Genomic DNA, 17,091 nt, shown 5'->3' on the forward strand with positions numbered 1-17,091 from the left:
TCTGTCGTTTTAGACAAAAAATTCAACTTTTTACTCTTTAATAAAATTTGTTTTATAAGTTTTTGTACAGTGTATATTGTAATGCATGTATTGAATATGTTCCCTTGACACTACCCTCTTTTCTGTCCTCTATAGGTCCCTTAGACAATTTTACTTCTACTGTCATGTCATATATACTTGCATGATTTTATGTATCTATATATCTATATCTATATCTATCTATCTATCTATCTATCTATATCTATCTATCTATCTATCTATCTATCTATCTATCTATCTATCTATCTATCTATCTATATAAGTCTAGGAGCCACAAGTGAGAGATACACCCGGACTTTCAGGAAACAAAGTGGCTCAATGTTCTCTTGCCCTCCAAGAAATCCTTGATGGGTTTTCAAGTCTTTAAAAACATTATTTTGACACAATAGAGTTCTTGAACTTACTGTGTGGCCAAGGATGGTTGAACTTCTGACCCTCCTGCCTCTGCCTCCTGAATGCAGGATGACAGCTGTGAGCTTGGAAACCCAGTTTTATGCACTGCTGGGAATGGGATCCAGGGGTATGTGCACATCGAACAAGCCCTCTGCCAGCTGAGCTTCACTCCCCAAACCCTCCCCCCCCCCACTCATTCTGTAGAGCAGGTTGGCCTGGAATTTACAGAGATCTGCCTGCCTCTGCTTCCCATATAAAAGACCCACAAAGACTTAGTTATCTGCTGTCGTGCAAACACAGTGAATTGCTGTCTATGAGAAAGCAGGGCCTCATCTAATACCAAGTTGACTGGCACTGTGACTTTTCAGCTGTCCAGCCACTAGAACTGTGAGGAATGAACTTTCTTTCTTCCTTTCTTCCTTCCTTTCTTTCTTCTCTTTCTTTCTTTCTGTCTGTCTGTCTGTCTGTCTGTCTGTCTGTCTTCCTTCCTTCCTTCCTACCTTCCTTCCTTCCTTCCTTTTTTTTTTTTTTTTTTTTTTTTTTTTTTTCTCTTTTTTCCGAGACAGGGCTTCTCTGTGGCTTTGGAGGCTGGCCTGGAACTTGCTTTGTAGGTCAGGCTGGCCTCGAACTCATGGAGATCCTCTTGCCTCTGCCTCGAAAGTGCTGGGATTAAAGGCTTGTGCCACTCCCCCCACCCCTTGAATTTCTGTTTCTCAAAGCTACCCTGTTTTGTTATACAGCATTTTCTCCTTGGTGTTACAGATTAGGAAAGCTGATTGGACTAAGCTCTATGCAATGGGCTGTGGCTAGAAGGCACCATGGTTCTGTACCCAGAGTAATGGGCCAGTTAGAATGGATGAGGTCCCACCTTTAGACAGTGCAAGCTCAGAGCTCATTTAGCTCAGTGTTCTCAGAGAGTGCCCCTATGTTTCCCCAAGGAACTGGGACGGCACTGTATTTTATATTTCACTATAGCTTCTTCCAGGCATGCTGGTGGCAGCCTTGACATTATTTCCAAAGCTAAAGTTAGATGTTTAATCTGAACAGAAAGCTTAATTTCTAATGAACCCATTAATTTCACGTGAACCAAATTACCACCAAACTCCTAACAGGTTCCTTTCCAATTTAGTGTTAACGCATCTGTTGCATAATGCACAGATACTCCTAAAAGCATCTTACAGGAGTCTGTTCCAGGTCCCCAGGCATGAAGAGCCTGGGACTGCAGCGTGGCCGGGGCAGGGCAGAGGAGGAGGTGATACTGCAGTGAAGGATATGGGGCTTCCCTTCCTTTGAGCTCCTGGGCCTGGATGAAGGTGATGTTATCTCTTTAAGACCCTGGCCATCATCTTTACTTATTACAAGATTAAATGACTCTCCAAATGCACTTTTTGGCTGACTTTCATGTTTGCTTTTCATTTCATTCATTTCAGAGAAAAAGTAGATATACATTTCTTCATTCAATTAATTCAGCAGAAATTTAATGTACAGCTCATTTGTCTTCCATTTTGGATGCTTCGGGGGGAACAAAGACAAAAGGCCAGACACTGTTTCCAAGGAGTATACCATACCTGGAGGGCCTTCTGACTGAATGGGGAGAAGGCAAATGCTTCATAACCCATTAAAAATATTAGCCTCATTGAAAACCTTACTTTGCAGGCTCTGCAACATTTTTAAAAATTAGAATTATGGCATGTTTTATATTTGTCATAATTTTGTGATGAAAGTTGACTAATCCCGACCCTCAGACAAGGTGTTTGGCCTAATCTTTCCTAGAAACTTTCTCCAATGTGCTGTCTTATCAGTTTAATTGGATCACATTCATTTGTTGTTTTCTCATCAGCAGGTTGGTTGCCTTTATTTCAGGTCCAAATGTAGGCTTGACTTGGCCTAGCTCTCTGAGGAATAACTGTTTAATGGGAATGCTAGCCTTTCTTAATTGCTCTCAGGTTCATCTGACATGCCATATTGCTGTAGAGTTACATGAGGGTCACCCCTAGTCCTCATTTTGGGGAAGACACAGGACCACTGTGGTTGAGAGTCATCGTTATGGTCAAGTTGGATATTCAAAGCATTCTAGATGTGCTGATGCAGTCCCTCTCAGGGTATGTAAAAACAGCTGCCCTGATCCAGAATTTCTGTTTTACTTTTTGGCTTCATTCTTCTCACAGTTTTCCCTCTCTCCAATTCTCCCAGTTCCTCCCTCCCTCCCTCCCCCACCTCCCCTCTCCCCCAACTTGTCCCCAGTTTTACTTAAAGAACAGTCCTCCTAGGGATATTCACCAATCATGGCCTAAGAAGATACAGTAAGACTGGCCACAGTCACTCATATCACGGCTAGGCATAGTAATTTAGTAGGAGGAAAAGGGTCCCAAGCGCAGGCAAGTAAAAGTCTTTAGTTGACCCTCTCAGAGGATCAGGGGAACATGTTAGGAAATACAGCATGAGAAGGACTCTTATGTAACTGGAGTTTCTTGTCCTGGCAGGTCCCACTGCTGCTTCAACCCCAAATAAGCACAGAGAGACATATATTAATTTATAAACTGGCTGATGGCTAGGGATTCTTACTGACTAGCTCTCTCTTAATTGTTAACCCATAACTACTAATCTATGTATTTCTACATGGCCTTATCTTACCAGAAAATGCCTGGTGTGTCCTATCTTCCTGCCTCTACATAGTCTCTGTCTGCCTACCATTCCCAGAATTCTCATCTCCTAGTCCTGCCTCTATTGTCTAAACAGTGTTTTATTCATCAACCAATAAGAGAAACAAATATACAGAAGTACATCCCCCATCACTCCTAGGAACCTCTAATGGCGGCAGATACTCAGTTTGTGTGTGTTTGAACTGTGGACAGTGAGGGAGGCTCATGGCCCAGCACTTGATTTGAACATACTAATTTTGACACTACAGAGGGGGAAATGCAACATTTGGAAATATACCAAACTAGGAAGCACAGTGGTGCCTGAATCAGTAAAATATACACTGTGAAGATAAGGACAGCTCTTGTCCACTTGGCAGTCATGTAAGGCATGAGTAAAGAATCTAGCACAGAGGACTACAAAGAGAGTAGTAGGATGTGCAGGCTGGGGTTGCTAGTCGCCCTCCCAGTGGCTTTGCTTCTGAATCATGATCAAGGGTAAGAGTTAGACAAGCTTTTAAGAATGTTATTCTGTTAAAATGTAAAGGTTTTATTTTATCCAAAACATAATAAAATCAAGTTTTGAACTGTTGGGTATGCCATTTTTTTTTTTTTACTTTATCAACAATTTTCTTTCTAATTCCCTATAATGAACATATTGACCTTTCTAGTGGGTTTTTGTTGTTTTGAAACTAAATTTTAGCTGCACTAAGCATTCTGCAAACCAGGAAGGAAATGTCTAATTGCATGTGGTCAGCATATTTTGTTTTCAGTTAAAACTATGACAACTCTGTATATCCCTTGCTATCACAAGTAGCAGAGGTAGGATACTATGTAAAGAAAACAGGCTTCTCATCTGTTTCCTCTGGTGACAGTCTCACATTCTCATGGCTTCCTTACAATATGTGGATGAGATGGTGGAGATAGAGGTCACTTGCTGGTAGGAAGTCAGGGGGACTGTCCTATTCCTCCCACCTTCCCCCCCACTTAAAAACAAACAAACAAACAAACACAATTTACTGTTGTAAAACTAGACAGAGTCCTGTGAGAACTACACTATTCCCTTCTTTCTAATTAATTCATTATTCTAACGTGTCTGAGGTGGTGTGGGTATGCTCATGCTGTGGTATACATGTGGAAATCAGAAAATAACTTTGTGGAGTTGGTTCTCCTCTTCTACCTTTATATGGGTTGTAAGGATTGAACTCAGGTTGTGAAGATTTTGCAGCGTACACGTTACTTTGCCTGCTCTATAGTAATCCCTTCCAAGGAATGTTCCTCTTCATCATCTAACCAGCGCCCAGTAGGTTCCTCCTCACAAAAGTCCGCCCTCTCCTCCCCTCATCACAATACAGAGGACCAAGCTTCCAGAACATGAGGCCTTGTGGGTCATGATGGAACCATATCCAGGCTGTAGTAAACACAATCTTAAAATTAAATGCCATAAAGAACTTAGTGCCTTGTAAGCGCATTAAAAGAAATAGCATTTTTTAAAAAAGGGAGCCTTTTCTATTTGCTAATTCTGACAACTATTTGTTGAAAGCTTTTTACTTATGGGGTGGGCTTTGAAAACAGTAATGTGCTATCCAGATGGTTAGGATTCAACCCATTAATATTTTGGGTTGTACAACTCTTAGACAAATACATTACTAATTACCAGGCATGATGGCACACAGCTTTGATGCCAGCACTCAGGAGGCAGAGGCAGAGGCAGGTGACTGTCTCTGAGTGTCTGAGGTCACCATGGTCTACATAGTGAATTCCAAGCCAGTCTGGGATATATAGTGATATTCTGCTTAAAACAATAAAAACAAAAACAAAAACAAAAACCAACCCCTCCCAAAACCTAACCCCCCCACATCTAATTATCCTTCACAAATAACATGCTACCTATTTTGTAGTTACCAAAATAACCAGATGGCTACAGTCAATAGTTCTTTCTTTTACCTTTGATTCTGATTCCCAGGGCTGGGGATTGAAGCAAATGCTCCACTACTGAACTACACCCCTGGCCCCTTTAATGCCATTTTCAATAGTTTCTCACAGAGTTGTGTTATGAAGGAAAGGTCATATTTTTTTAAGTAGTAATTCCTAAACCCAACTGTCCCTTATAGTCAGAGAAATTTTTAAACATCCCAGAAAACCCAATTCTGAGGATTTTAAGCAGCAAGCACAGTGGAGCCCCAGATCTCTCGTCCTTTAATGAGTTCACTGGCTGGTTCCATGACTGTGTATGGGAAACTCACTTGAGAGAGTCTTATTAAACCAGCACACCGCTGGAGGTGCAATTGGTGGCTAGAGTATTGGTGGCTAGGAGCCACTAATCCACTGAGAGAAGGAGAGGTCCATCACTGGTCTGTTTTCCCAACTATTCCATTCAAATAGAACAGAATGATAACCCTCCCCCCATACCTTTGCTTTAATCGGATTGTTTTTTAAGTCAAGGCTCGAACACACTCTTGTAAGTTGTAAGCTTTAGAACTCTATTCCAGGTTGAGTCAGCATCTCCAGGTGGTTTGCACATTAAGCCCAGTTCCTGGTCTTCTCAACTGAATTGAAATCTTGCTGCGCAGGTTGGAAGGCAGGTTTGCTGTGAGTCTGTGTTAGAATGAGAATGTGAAGAGGACAAGTGCGGTGTGATGCTGTTGTTCATTTGATGACTCTTGCTGCTTTGCAGTAAGTTAAAATCCACCCCCTAAAATCCAAACACGAACCGAGGAAGAGGTCAGAGTAGGAAGCTAGCGATCTTTAGACATCATAGCTCACATTTTGGGTCACCAGGTCATCGAGAATGCAATGACAACTCGGCATCATCTCAGTGTTCTGTTAGATTGTCCCGAGGGGGTGCCTGATAGTGCCTTTCAACTAGGATGCAAATTTTCATGTAATTCTAATGGTAGGAAGAGGTTGGGGTAAAATCCTTCTTCAATGGCTTGGTAGATGATTCAGGGGTACAAGTGATTGTTACATTAACCTGGCAAACCAAGGTCCACCCCCAGAATCCATATAAAGATACAAGGAGAGAACTGAGTCCACAAAGTTGTTCTATGATCTGCACATGAGTGCACATGTATCATGACACACACACATGGGTGCATACACACGTAAGATGATAATAAATAATAGTAAAATAAAAACTAAAAAAAAATCCTTATTTAGAACAGTGGCTCAAATAGGACAGGTTGTTTGAATGGTTCTATCTGGCGCCTGGCTAACTGTATATGCTTAGTCCTGTGTAGGGCTTAAATATATAAAGAACTTACCAAGAACTTTATATATGTGTATACATGGTGCTTTGGCACAGCGCTGGATTGCATTCCTTCCCTTGAGGAGTGCACGAGCTCTAGTCAACAAGGAATGTAATCAAGCATACTCTACTTCACATGCCTCTTGGCACACCCTGGGAAGGCACTTAATACAGCTCAGGAATTAGGCAGCCTGGCCCTGGAGCTTTAGCCCTTGCTGGGTAAAGGCTGGGGGTTATCAGTCTCTCTACCCGACTTCAGATTTGTTCTATAAACAGAAGCTCCTTTTGCTGTGTTAGGGCTCTGTCAGATTGGCCTGTGTGTGGTGCAGTGAGTGGCTGTGTTCTCTCTCGAGTAGCATGGAGGACCAGCTGTTTCCCTTGGCTTCGTTGCTCACACGGTGGATTTTATTTTGAATGGTCACTAACTGGTAATTGTCATGTGAATAGCTTTGGATGATAAACCTCAGGATGCTAAAAACAAAGAGATGGTGAAGGGGCCCAGCCTGTGCCTACCTTGGGCTGTCCACTCTAGATACAGAAGATCTCCATCTTTGTGTATCAGCTCTCAGATATGCAACAAGCATATGTCTGATAAGAAATAGTTGATATTTCATATAGTTTCTATCCTTTTTTGTTGTTCTTGCTTTGACCAAATATGCAATAAGAAAACAGGAAGTAGTAGTGTGTCATAGTGTGGAAGGTATGGCAAAAACACTTGTCATGACATGGTGGGACGTGGGGTCACTTTTTGTCTGTACTCAGAGAACAAAGAGATGGATGATGGTGTTCAGCCTTCTTTCTTAAGGTGAATCTTCCCTGCTCTGCTAAACCTTCCTAGAAACACCCTCAAAGACACACTCTGAAGCGTGTTTCCATGGTGATTCTAAATCTAGTCAAGCTGACAGTAAAGATTAACCATTGCAATATACCATGTATTGGAAATTATTGATTTTTGTCTATCTGCTATATCAACCCCTTCCTTCTCAAATCTCATTGTACTCCTGTGCTTTGTTTTTGAATCTAGCACATTATAAAATTTGGGGACATGTACAAAATCTATATTTCATATAATATATAATTATATTTATTTATTTATTTTTTTGGTTAAACAGTTGTACTTATGTAGGCTAGGCTGGCCCTGCACTCTGTATGTAGCCAACTGCCTTCAAATTTTTGATCATTGCAAATGCTAAGATTTTATCTATGTTCCACCATGTCTGATCATATTTTATATATACACTTTATCCTACATGTTTAATAGTAAGTCACAGGCGATGGATATATAAGAGACAAATGGGTGAATGTTTTTAATCTAGAGTGCAGCTTACCACCTTTGCGTGCACATGTTACATCTAGAATATATTTAATCTTAGTCAAGGCTTTTGTTCCAATTAGAAGTATGTTAATGAAACCTTGATGTTATAGGCTGAGGATAATTAAAAGTTACCCAGAGAGAAACCCAACCATTTATTTGTTTGCTAATTTGAAAACCATTTTTATGTGGGCAACAGGATACAATGGAGCAGACATACGCAGTCCTGTGTTCACAGAACCAAGAGTCTTAATGATGGAAATTGATTTAGAAAACAATTAAGGAGAACATGCAAGGGATGTGCTAGAGATTTGGGCAGAGAACTGTGCTGGGAGGCTGTCTTAGTTAGGGTTTCTATTGGTGTGAAGAGTCACCATGACCATGGCAACTCTTATAAAGGAAAACATTTAATTGGGTGGCTCTCTTACATTTTCAGAGATTCAGTCAGTCCATTATCATCATGGCAGAACACACAGTGTGCAGACAGACATGGTGCTGACTACATCTTGCTCACAAGGCAACAGGAAGTGAACTGAGACATTGATCGCCGTCTTGAGCACATATGAGATCTCAAAGCCTGCTTCCACTGTGTCACACTTCCTCCAACAAGACCACACCTATTCCAACAAGGTCACACCTCCTAATAGTGCCTCTCTTTGGGGGACATTTTCTTTTAAAGCACCACAGAGACTTTGTTGGTATTGAGAAGAATGAAGAGCATATTGGAGGATCTGCAAGGATGTCAGAATGGTCCCAGTGAATGTCAGCGGGGAGATGAGGTGAAATGGATAATCCTGGGCTGGCCAAGGAAGACTGGGAAGCCCTGTTAATCAATAGGAATCCTTGTAGGAGTTTCATCTGCAGAGAGATGCAACTGGGTGGTAGTTTTATGAAGATGTTGGTGCTTTGGCCCTGACCTAGAGAGTTGATTGGATGATGATGGCTCTCATCAGGGCTGCAGCACATAGCAAGGGATAGGGCTTTAGGGACATTTAGGGAGTGTGATCATAAGAGCAAAGGAATTGAGGCTGACTTCCAGGGGGGCATAGGAGCTATCATGTGGATATATATATATATATATATATATATATATATATATATATATATATATATATATATATTCTGTGGCTTTAATGGTATTCATCAGACTCGGCACTGCGTATTTGCTAGGGATAATGGTGTTTATGGAGCCTAGGCAAGTCAGGGTGTGTACAAATTTTTGGACCCCACCATTCCCAGAATTAATTAATCAATTAACTAACTAACTAATTAATTATTTCCTTCCTTCCTTCCTTCCTTCCTTCCTCCCTTCCTTCCTTCCTTCCCTCCTTTCTTTTTCTTTCCCTTTCCCTCCCCATCCTCTCCTTTTCACCTCCCTCTTCTGTCTCTTCCTCCCTTTCTCTCTCTCTCCCTCCTTTTTTTCCTGTCTTCCCTTCCTTTTAACTTTTTAACTTTTTTTTTTTTTTTTTTTTTTTTTTTTTTTTTTGGCAGTGCTGGGTGGAACCTGGGGCTTTGCACATGATAGGCCAACTGCTACCACAGAGCTACTGCCCTAGCCCTCCAGAACCATTTTGATTGAAACTTTAGCTTTACTTCTGTGTTTTCCCTTGTCAAAAGGTTGAGTGGTGGGAATTGTGAACAAGCCTCACTGCCTTTCCTTCTCTATATTGAGGTATTCACTTAGCTGTTGTGTACAGACATTTGTGCCTACTACAGTCCAGGGAGTAGGTAAATGATATAGTCATGCCTTATCTTCAGGAAGCATCTGGCAACTCATGCTTGCTAGTGACTGGTGTATTTCTAGTCAGACAAATCAGATTTTCTGACTTATTTGAGATATTAACACACATGCCAGAATTTTTATTTTTCTCAAAATGAACAAAATTTTGCAATTTGCTGCATTTTCATGTGCTTTCTTTGTACCTTAGGTGGAAACACCCCCATCTCCAGTAGGATAATTCTTTTTGGCATTAGAATTTGGATTCTGACATTTATATACATGTGCATGTACGTCAGAATAAGGTTTGAATACAGTGATCTAAGTTGGCAGGGAACTTCTTGAACACATCTCTCCAAGAGAAATGAGCAGAACTTGTTATATATGTATTTTTTTCCCTTTCGGCACAGCTTCCTTGAGGTTCTCCTGTCTCAGCCAGACACAGTATTTCCTTATTTCTCTCCCCCATTTCCACCCAAACCTGTAGGGTTACATTATGTCTTTTGATAGCAAGTAAAGAGTGCATTAACAACGTGATTATAGAGGGATTGTTGAATCTGCTGGGAGAAAATGACTATTGTGATAAAAATATCGCCACAGGATCTTTACAATAAAAGTAGCATAGGCAGCTGCCCAAACTTCTCATCGTTCCTAAAAACTGAACTCGTGCCACTTGGAGACAACAGCCTGTTAGTGTTAGAGGACTATGTCACGACAGCCTCCCAGGGCTGGGATCTATGTAAAGAACCTCAGAACCTTTATGCATTGTGCCAAGGTGGCTTAATCTCGTGAATGAGTAGTGGTGTAGACTCCAGTAGGAAGAAAAAAAAAAAAAAAAAAAAAAAAGAACCAGTTGTTAATTACTTACTGAGGCATACATCCTACCTGAGTGGGAAAATCTGAAATTATTTTGTCAGCATTAAGTTGAGTTTTAAATCAAAGACTATGCAATCATGCCTGCATGGAATTAAGTAGTTGCTGATAAGTGGGTACCTGGGACCATCTCCATGGGGATAGTTTATTTTACTAAATGAACCCACTAAATGGGCTGTTACTGCTACTCATTATTTCATTGTGGTGCCAGCCTTGGGCTGTAAATGTTGAATGAATCTCCTGCTCTCTCTTATGCTTGATTCCAGCTGCAAGATTGGAGCCCCATGAGGGCTGGCTTGGTTACTTGGTAGCTGGCACCTCATCTCCGACTTCAAAGTCAGTCCCTCCCCTGATGAGGATACAGCAGTCATAGGAGGCAAGAATGACCTTGACTTTGGTTTGCCTGGAATAACAATTCCTTTCCTACTTTAATTAAGAATTAGTGCCTATGAAAGAAAGCAGGTCTTTGTGTGCTGGTGGCTTTGTATATCCTTTGTTAAAATGAAAACAAGGATTTTGGAGATGGCCCACTGGATAAGACCCTCGCTGTGTGTGAGGACTATAGTTCTGACTCTTCAAACTCATGTAAGAGCTGGGCAGGTAGCCCACCTGTGTTGCTAGCAGCCAGCACTCAGGAGGCTGAGGCAAGGGAGTCCCGAGACATTTCCTTTCAACCCTGACTTCCACACTCATGCACTCGGTGTGGTGATATATTATTTATGAGTTGTTAAAGTCACTGGAGATCAAAATAGCAAAGCAGCCATACTAGTTAGCCACAGAAACCAGACAGTGGTGATACACACCTTTAATCCCAGCAGCCATACTATCTATTCAGGCAATGGTGGCACATACCTTTAATCCTAGGACCCAGGATTAAGAGGTAGATGGACCTCTATTAGTTCAAGGCCACATTGACTACACAAATTGATCCAGTGCTAAGAGAAACAGCTCACACAAAGGTGATCTCAGCACTTGGGATGACATGCCTTTAATCCCAGCACTGGGGAGGTGGAGACATGAGTGATATGGGTGAGCTGAGAAAGGAATAAAAGGTGGAGGAGACAGGAACTGAGAGCTTTTGCCTCTGAGGATTCGTGGGACAGTATTGCCATTTCATCTTGACTGCTTTGCTTCTCTGATCTTCATCTTGAAACTTGAACCCCAATATCTGTCTGTGGGTCTGTTATTTATCATGTTACCCATTTGTGTGAACATCCACCTGCATGTGCACCCACACACATGTCAGCATGCATACACATAAGCATATACTCCACACACATGTACTTGCAAAAATAAGAATAAAAACATCCATGAAGAAACAAACAAGAAATGTGTCTCATCTGCAGTCTTAGCAGTAGAGGTTGTCTGATGGTTCCTCTTCCTTGTTAACTTGAGAGGACTTAGGGGCTCCATGGAAACACTTTTGTGGATGTATCTCCAAGGGTATTTCCAGAAAGTTTTAATGGGAGAAGGAAGACCCAACCTTGAATGTGGGTGGCCCACATCCATGGGCTGGATGGAGTGCTTGACTGTGTACAAAAGACAAAGGGAGTTGAATACCAGCATCCGTCACTGGCTTCTCCCTGACTTCGGATACAGTATGACCAATTGCCTCATTTCTCTATCTTGACTTCCCTGCCTTGAACTGTGCACCAGAGTAAACCCTTTCCCCTTAAGTTACTTTTGTTAGATATTTTGTCATAGCAGTGGGAAAAGTAGCCAATACAGGGGGGATTCAGAGCTTTTAGTGTAGCAGTGCAGCACTCTCAGAGAGCCCTTGCTAATGGTCATGGAATGTGCCCAGGAAGACAATGCCATAAATATTACAGAAGTGCAAACAAGCTTCCCTGGATTAGAGACGGGAGATGTATACTGAGCAGATGCAGGGCACTTTGCCTGAGAAAGAAGGAGGAAGGCCTTTCCAGTGATGAAGAAAGAGGGATGGCCTTAGGGTGAGATTAATTGGGGTGCTCACACAAAATTGAAAGGTTTGTAGAAAAGTTGTGGAATGTAGAAATGAGAGGAGTTGGGAGTGTTTCTGGCTTGGCGTAGCTTATCCAGGAAAAGACAATGGAAGCTAACACACAATGAATGGTTCTGCTGGATGTATGACTGTGGGCTTGGATTTGGGGTTCGGCTGATTCTACACCCTGCCATGTGCTCTCTAGCTCCTTGACCTCAGACTCTCCAGTCCAGTTTCATGCATCAATCACATTGTTCACGTTGGACATACAGACAGCTTTGCCTCCTGAGCCTTGGAGCGATTGCCTGACTGTTCGTGAACTGTTCGTCTGTGATTCTTGAGCTTTAGGAGGAGAGGCAGGAGGATTTCAAGTTTGAGGACAATCTAGGCTACACAGTGAGATCCTTTCTCCAAAAACAAACATCCAAGCAAAGAAAGCTCACACTTGTTTCTCCTTTGGACAGGCAGCCAGCCCCATTTTACCTTGTGTATTGTGCAGATGGAGGGAGGAAAATAGGGATAAGGATTAGAGGCTTGGAAGGAGGAGCGACTCTCAAGCGGATGCCAGTCGAGTTGTGTCCTGTACAGCTGCCAAGAGATTGGAATTTTGGGCTGATCCAGACCGTGACTTGTGGGAACTCTTTTGAGATGCCTGAGTGAGGAAGGTAATGGTGCTGGTGGCAGGAATGTCATTGAAGTAACATTCCATGGGGTCTATCAGTCCTGTGGAGAGATGCCAGTAACAGATAGACCCAGAGGCAGAGGGAGAGCAGCAGAGGTGTCAGGCCTATGGTAATGGGATGATATAAAATTGGGAGCCTTAGACTCATTTATGCATTTGTAGAGCACCCATTCACTTTTTTTTCTTTTTTAATGTTGCCAAGGATCAAACCCAGCACGTAGTAGGCAGAACTCCCTGTCACAGAGCTGTGTTTCAAATCTGTCTACTCTTAAACTGTCCCAATGCCATTAATGTTCTTAAACGCACATGGCTCATTCTTATTGTAGAAGATTGAGTTGGATGCTCTGAAAGGTAGGGTGAAGGCCCAAGATTTCACTTCACTCTAAAGGAGAAAAAAAGAACAAAGTTAAGCTGGTCCAATGTGTTGAAGGATGACAACCACACCCAGTCTTCAGCCCTTCAGCCCTCTGGTTTTAAGTTTTTGTTTTTGTCTTTTATTTTTCTTAATAACTTTGCCAACTTTGCGGGTATATTGTCATTATCTGATCTGGGAGATTCTGAACTGTGCTGGTGGGAGAGTAAGGCATTCATTACAGGCTGATTTTAGGTTTGTACACTTCATTTTATTAGTGAAATCTTTTTATGAATCTTTTCTCAGAAATAATTAACTCCAAGTCAAGCTTCTGCTGTGGTTCTTCATAAAGGAGGGCTACATGGCCTTTATATAGGAAGGCATATTATATGGCCTTCATACTGGAGGACTTCATGGCCTTCATACAAGAGGACTTCATGGTCATTCCTATTCTGCCTTGGAGAAGCTGTCTTGTAGGTGAAGGAGCCTGCAGATGGATGTTCTCCCCTCTTAGCCTTGGCTGGAGGCGTCAGGAATAGCTTCGCTCTGTGTTTCTCAGATTTTAGTTTCTCACTGTCTTAGCTCTTTTGGTGGGCAATGACTATTGAGTGGGTATTTTTTTTTTTTTTTATCACCTGCTACCTGTTTACTTACATTTACTTTCCCGGTGCTTGTCCCTCCTTCCCATCAATGGTATAACACTGTGCCTCCTAAGAACCGAGTCTATTCTTTCTCCTTCCAAATCACTTCTTGCATGGTTGACAACTCTGAACTTTAGAAGTGGTTCTGTAATAAGTGTCCAGTGTTCTGGAATAATGTACAGATTCAGATTACAACATTTTTAACATCCTGGATGTGATATTTGGTATCTGATTTGCATTTGAGTGAGATATTTGTATTATCTCACTCAATGGTTTATCCTGATAACTTCTTGATGTGTATAGCTGACCTCATGTTCATGCTCCAACTTCAACCTCCTAAGTGCTAGGGTTGCAGGAGTGTGATACCACTCTCAGCCCCCTCATTTAATTTTCTGGTGTCATGTGAACACTGGGGATTGAACTCAGAACATTTTATATGTTAAGCCCAACCACCACCACTGACATACACTCCAGGCTTTCTGTTAGTCTTAATTTTATTTTTTACAGACTTTAGAATTAAACTGTTTATTTGTGCATGTTCACTTGTGCATTCATGAACATTTGTTGTGCTTGCCAGAGCACATGTGTGGTGGTTACAGGGCAGCCTTGTGGGAGTTGGGGTGGGTCCTTTGCTATCACTTGATTTGTTTTAGTAGTTGCACTTCGGACTGTAGGTTAGCTGGACATGAGCTTTTGTTTGATTTTCCTGTCTCTGCCTCCAGTTTCCAAAGGAGTGCTAGGATTCCATATGGTTGCCACTGCATCCAGGTTTTTATGTGGCTCTTGGGGATGGAATACAACCATCAGGTTTTCATACCAGACACTTTTAACCATTGAACCTTCTCCTTTGTATTTATTTATTTATTTATTTATTTATTTATTTATTTATTTATTTTAAAACAACCCTGTGTGGTAGGTGTTACACGAATTTTCTTTTCGTAAATGTGGAACCTGAGGTTTAAAGTTAATCATTTAATGGCTGTCATTTAGCTATGTGGGTGCGTGAGGTTCAGAGTATAGGAGAATACTCCTTTTCAATCTTGATAACCTCAAAGTGCAGTTGAGTGTTAGCAGGGGTTTATGGTATGCAATCATTATAGCATCCGAGATGAAGCTGGTCTGACCTTACTGGAGATACACAGTAGCAAGCCATATGATTAAAAATAGGAGCCAAAAGTCAATCTACCAGATGCCATTTTAAATAAATTGTGACCATCCCTTGCTGATGCCTGTTAAAAGTGACAGTTATTTTCTAAGCTCTTTCTGTGATAGTCAGTTTTTGTCTTTTATACTTGCCTCTTTCTTTTCCCTTTTCTCTGTCATAGTTTCTTTTAGGTTTCCCCTTTTCTGGCTCATGTGTTCTTTTCCTCTCAAAATGTTCCAGTATATCTCCCTAGGAGGAGTTTCAGGTGCATGTTTGAATTATTTATTGCTCTGGCCTGTTTTTGGCAGTGGCTTCCCCATGAGGGTGCCATCCACAATTATTAACAACAGTTACTAACTGATCTGAGGAGAAAGCTTAGAAACATTTTTGGATATGTCTTTCAAAATGCAGGATATTTATGTGAACATAAGATACTCATCCCTGTACACTTGTTTCAGGACCCCAGTCTACCCGAAATAATTTTTGTCCTGAGCTATATAAAAACTGTTTGTTTATTTATTTACTTGTAATTTTTGATATGCTGGAGGAGGGAGCGATGGCTTGGTGGATAGTTACCTTCTGGACAGCATTAGGACCTGAGCTTGGATCCCCATCATCCCTGTAAATCTGGGTACAGTGGCAGGCACCTGTAATCTTAGCAGTGGGATGGTGGGGAGGGGAGATAGGTGCATCCCTGGAGCTCACTGGGCAGCTATTAAGTCAAGCTAGTGAGCTTCTGCTTCAGTAAGAGACCCTACCTCATAAATAAAGAGGAACTCAGAGAGGAAGACACCCATGCCAGTCTGTGACCTCCATGACTCACATACACTGCCTGCATGGACACACACACAATTGTATGTGTGCATGTGTGTGCATGTGCTTGTGTGTATGTGTGTGTGTGTCTTCATTTTAATCAGACCATATCTAAAGAACAGCACTGCCATATGTGGCTAGGAGGTTGTACACTGTACAAGTCCAGAGTACCACTTACCGTTCTGTATAACCGTATGGGAAAGTCTGTATACCCTGAGTTAACGATACATACTCAATTCTCATTTGCAGTAGCAAATAATTATCAGATAGCGAACTGATGCTATTAGGAGAAATACAGTCTTGAACCTGTATTTCTTCCTAGCCTGGGGCCTTCTGATCTCATACTTGCAGCTAATCAATACCCATCCTTGTTTTATGTGTTTTGCTTAACAGCATCTTATTTACTATACATTGCTATTCGTTATCACTGAACTCATGGCCAACAGCACTACAGCTCATGCCTGAATGAAGTATGTCTAACACATGTACTTTCTCTAGAGGACACAGACTGCCTCATGTACTTGGGAGCACTAAATTAGCTCTTCATGGGTGTGTCTGGGTCCACTTTAACACGTGAAATCACCATCGACATCATCATTGTCATCAACAACAACCACTAAACAGAGACGAATGTGACATTCCCAAACAATGCAAAAGGACACTTAAATACAACACGAGGGCTGAAACAAGAAAGCAGAGTGGTTAGACCTCCATCTGGGTACATGTATGGATTTGAGAGACTCAGTTTTGCCTTCTTTTCCATAAAAGCACGTCAGTGCCACAAAAAAGGGTTTTAATTATTAACTTTAGGCTTCAAGTATGCTTTAGTTTATAGGTGAATCCCTAAATATGGAATCAACAAGTAATGAGGATTGGCTGTACTTTTTAAGATGAGAATTGGGGGTGCCCAGAGGAGGCTGAGACTCATCTTAGGGGAATTCAATTGTAGCACTCCAGAGTGGAAGCCTCCTTATGTAGAGACAGCATCTCTTGTCTCTCCAGCCCTGCTGAGGAAGAGGCTCAAAGGGAAGACATGACTTGGTGAAGGCCACGGGGAGTAAGAGGCAGTAGGTCTTTGAGCTGGGAAGCATTTTGACACTGTGCTGTCCTGTCCTCTCTGTGTGTCACTGGGAGAATTGACACAGGACACAGCTGGAGCTGTTACACTGAATTCACTGGCTCCCTTTGGCAGGATTTCCCATTCTGTCTGCCCATCTCCTCAACTGGGAAGTGTTCTTTGTGTCAGACAGGAAGCCTTTGGTCTTCTTCAGGTGCT

Source organism: Cricetulus griseus (genome assembly GCF_003668045.3).
Source record: "Cricetulus griseus strain 17A/GY chromosome 1 unlocalized genomic scaffold, alternate assembly CriGri-PICRH-1.0 chr1_1, whole genome shotgun sequence".
NCBI classification, from domain to species: domain Eukaryota; kingdom Metazoa; phylum Chordata; class Mammalia; order Rodentia; family Cricetidae; genus Cricetulus; species Cricetulus griseus.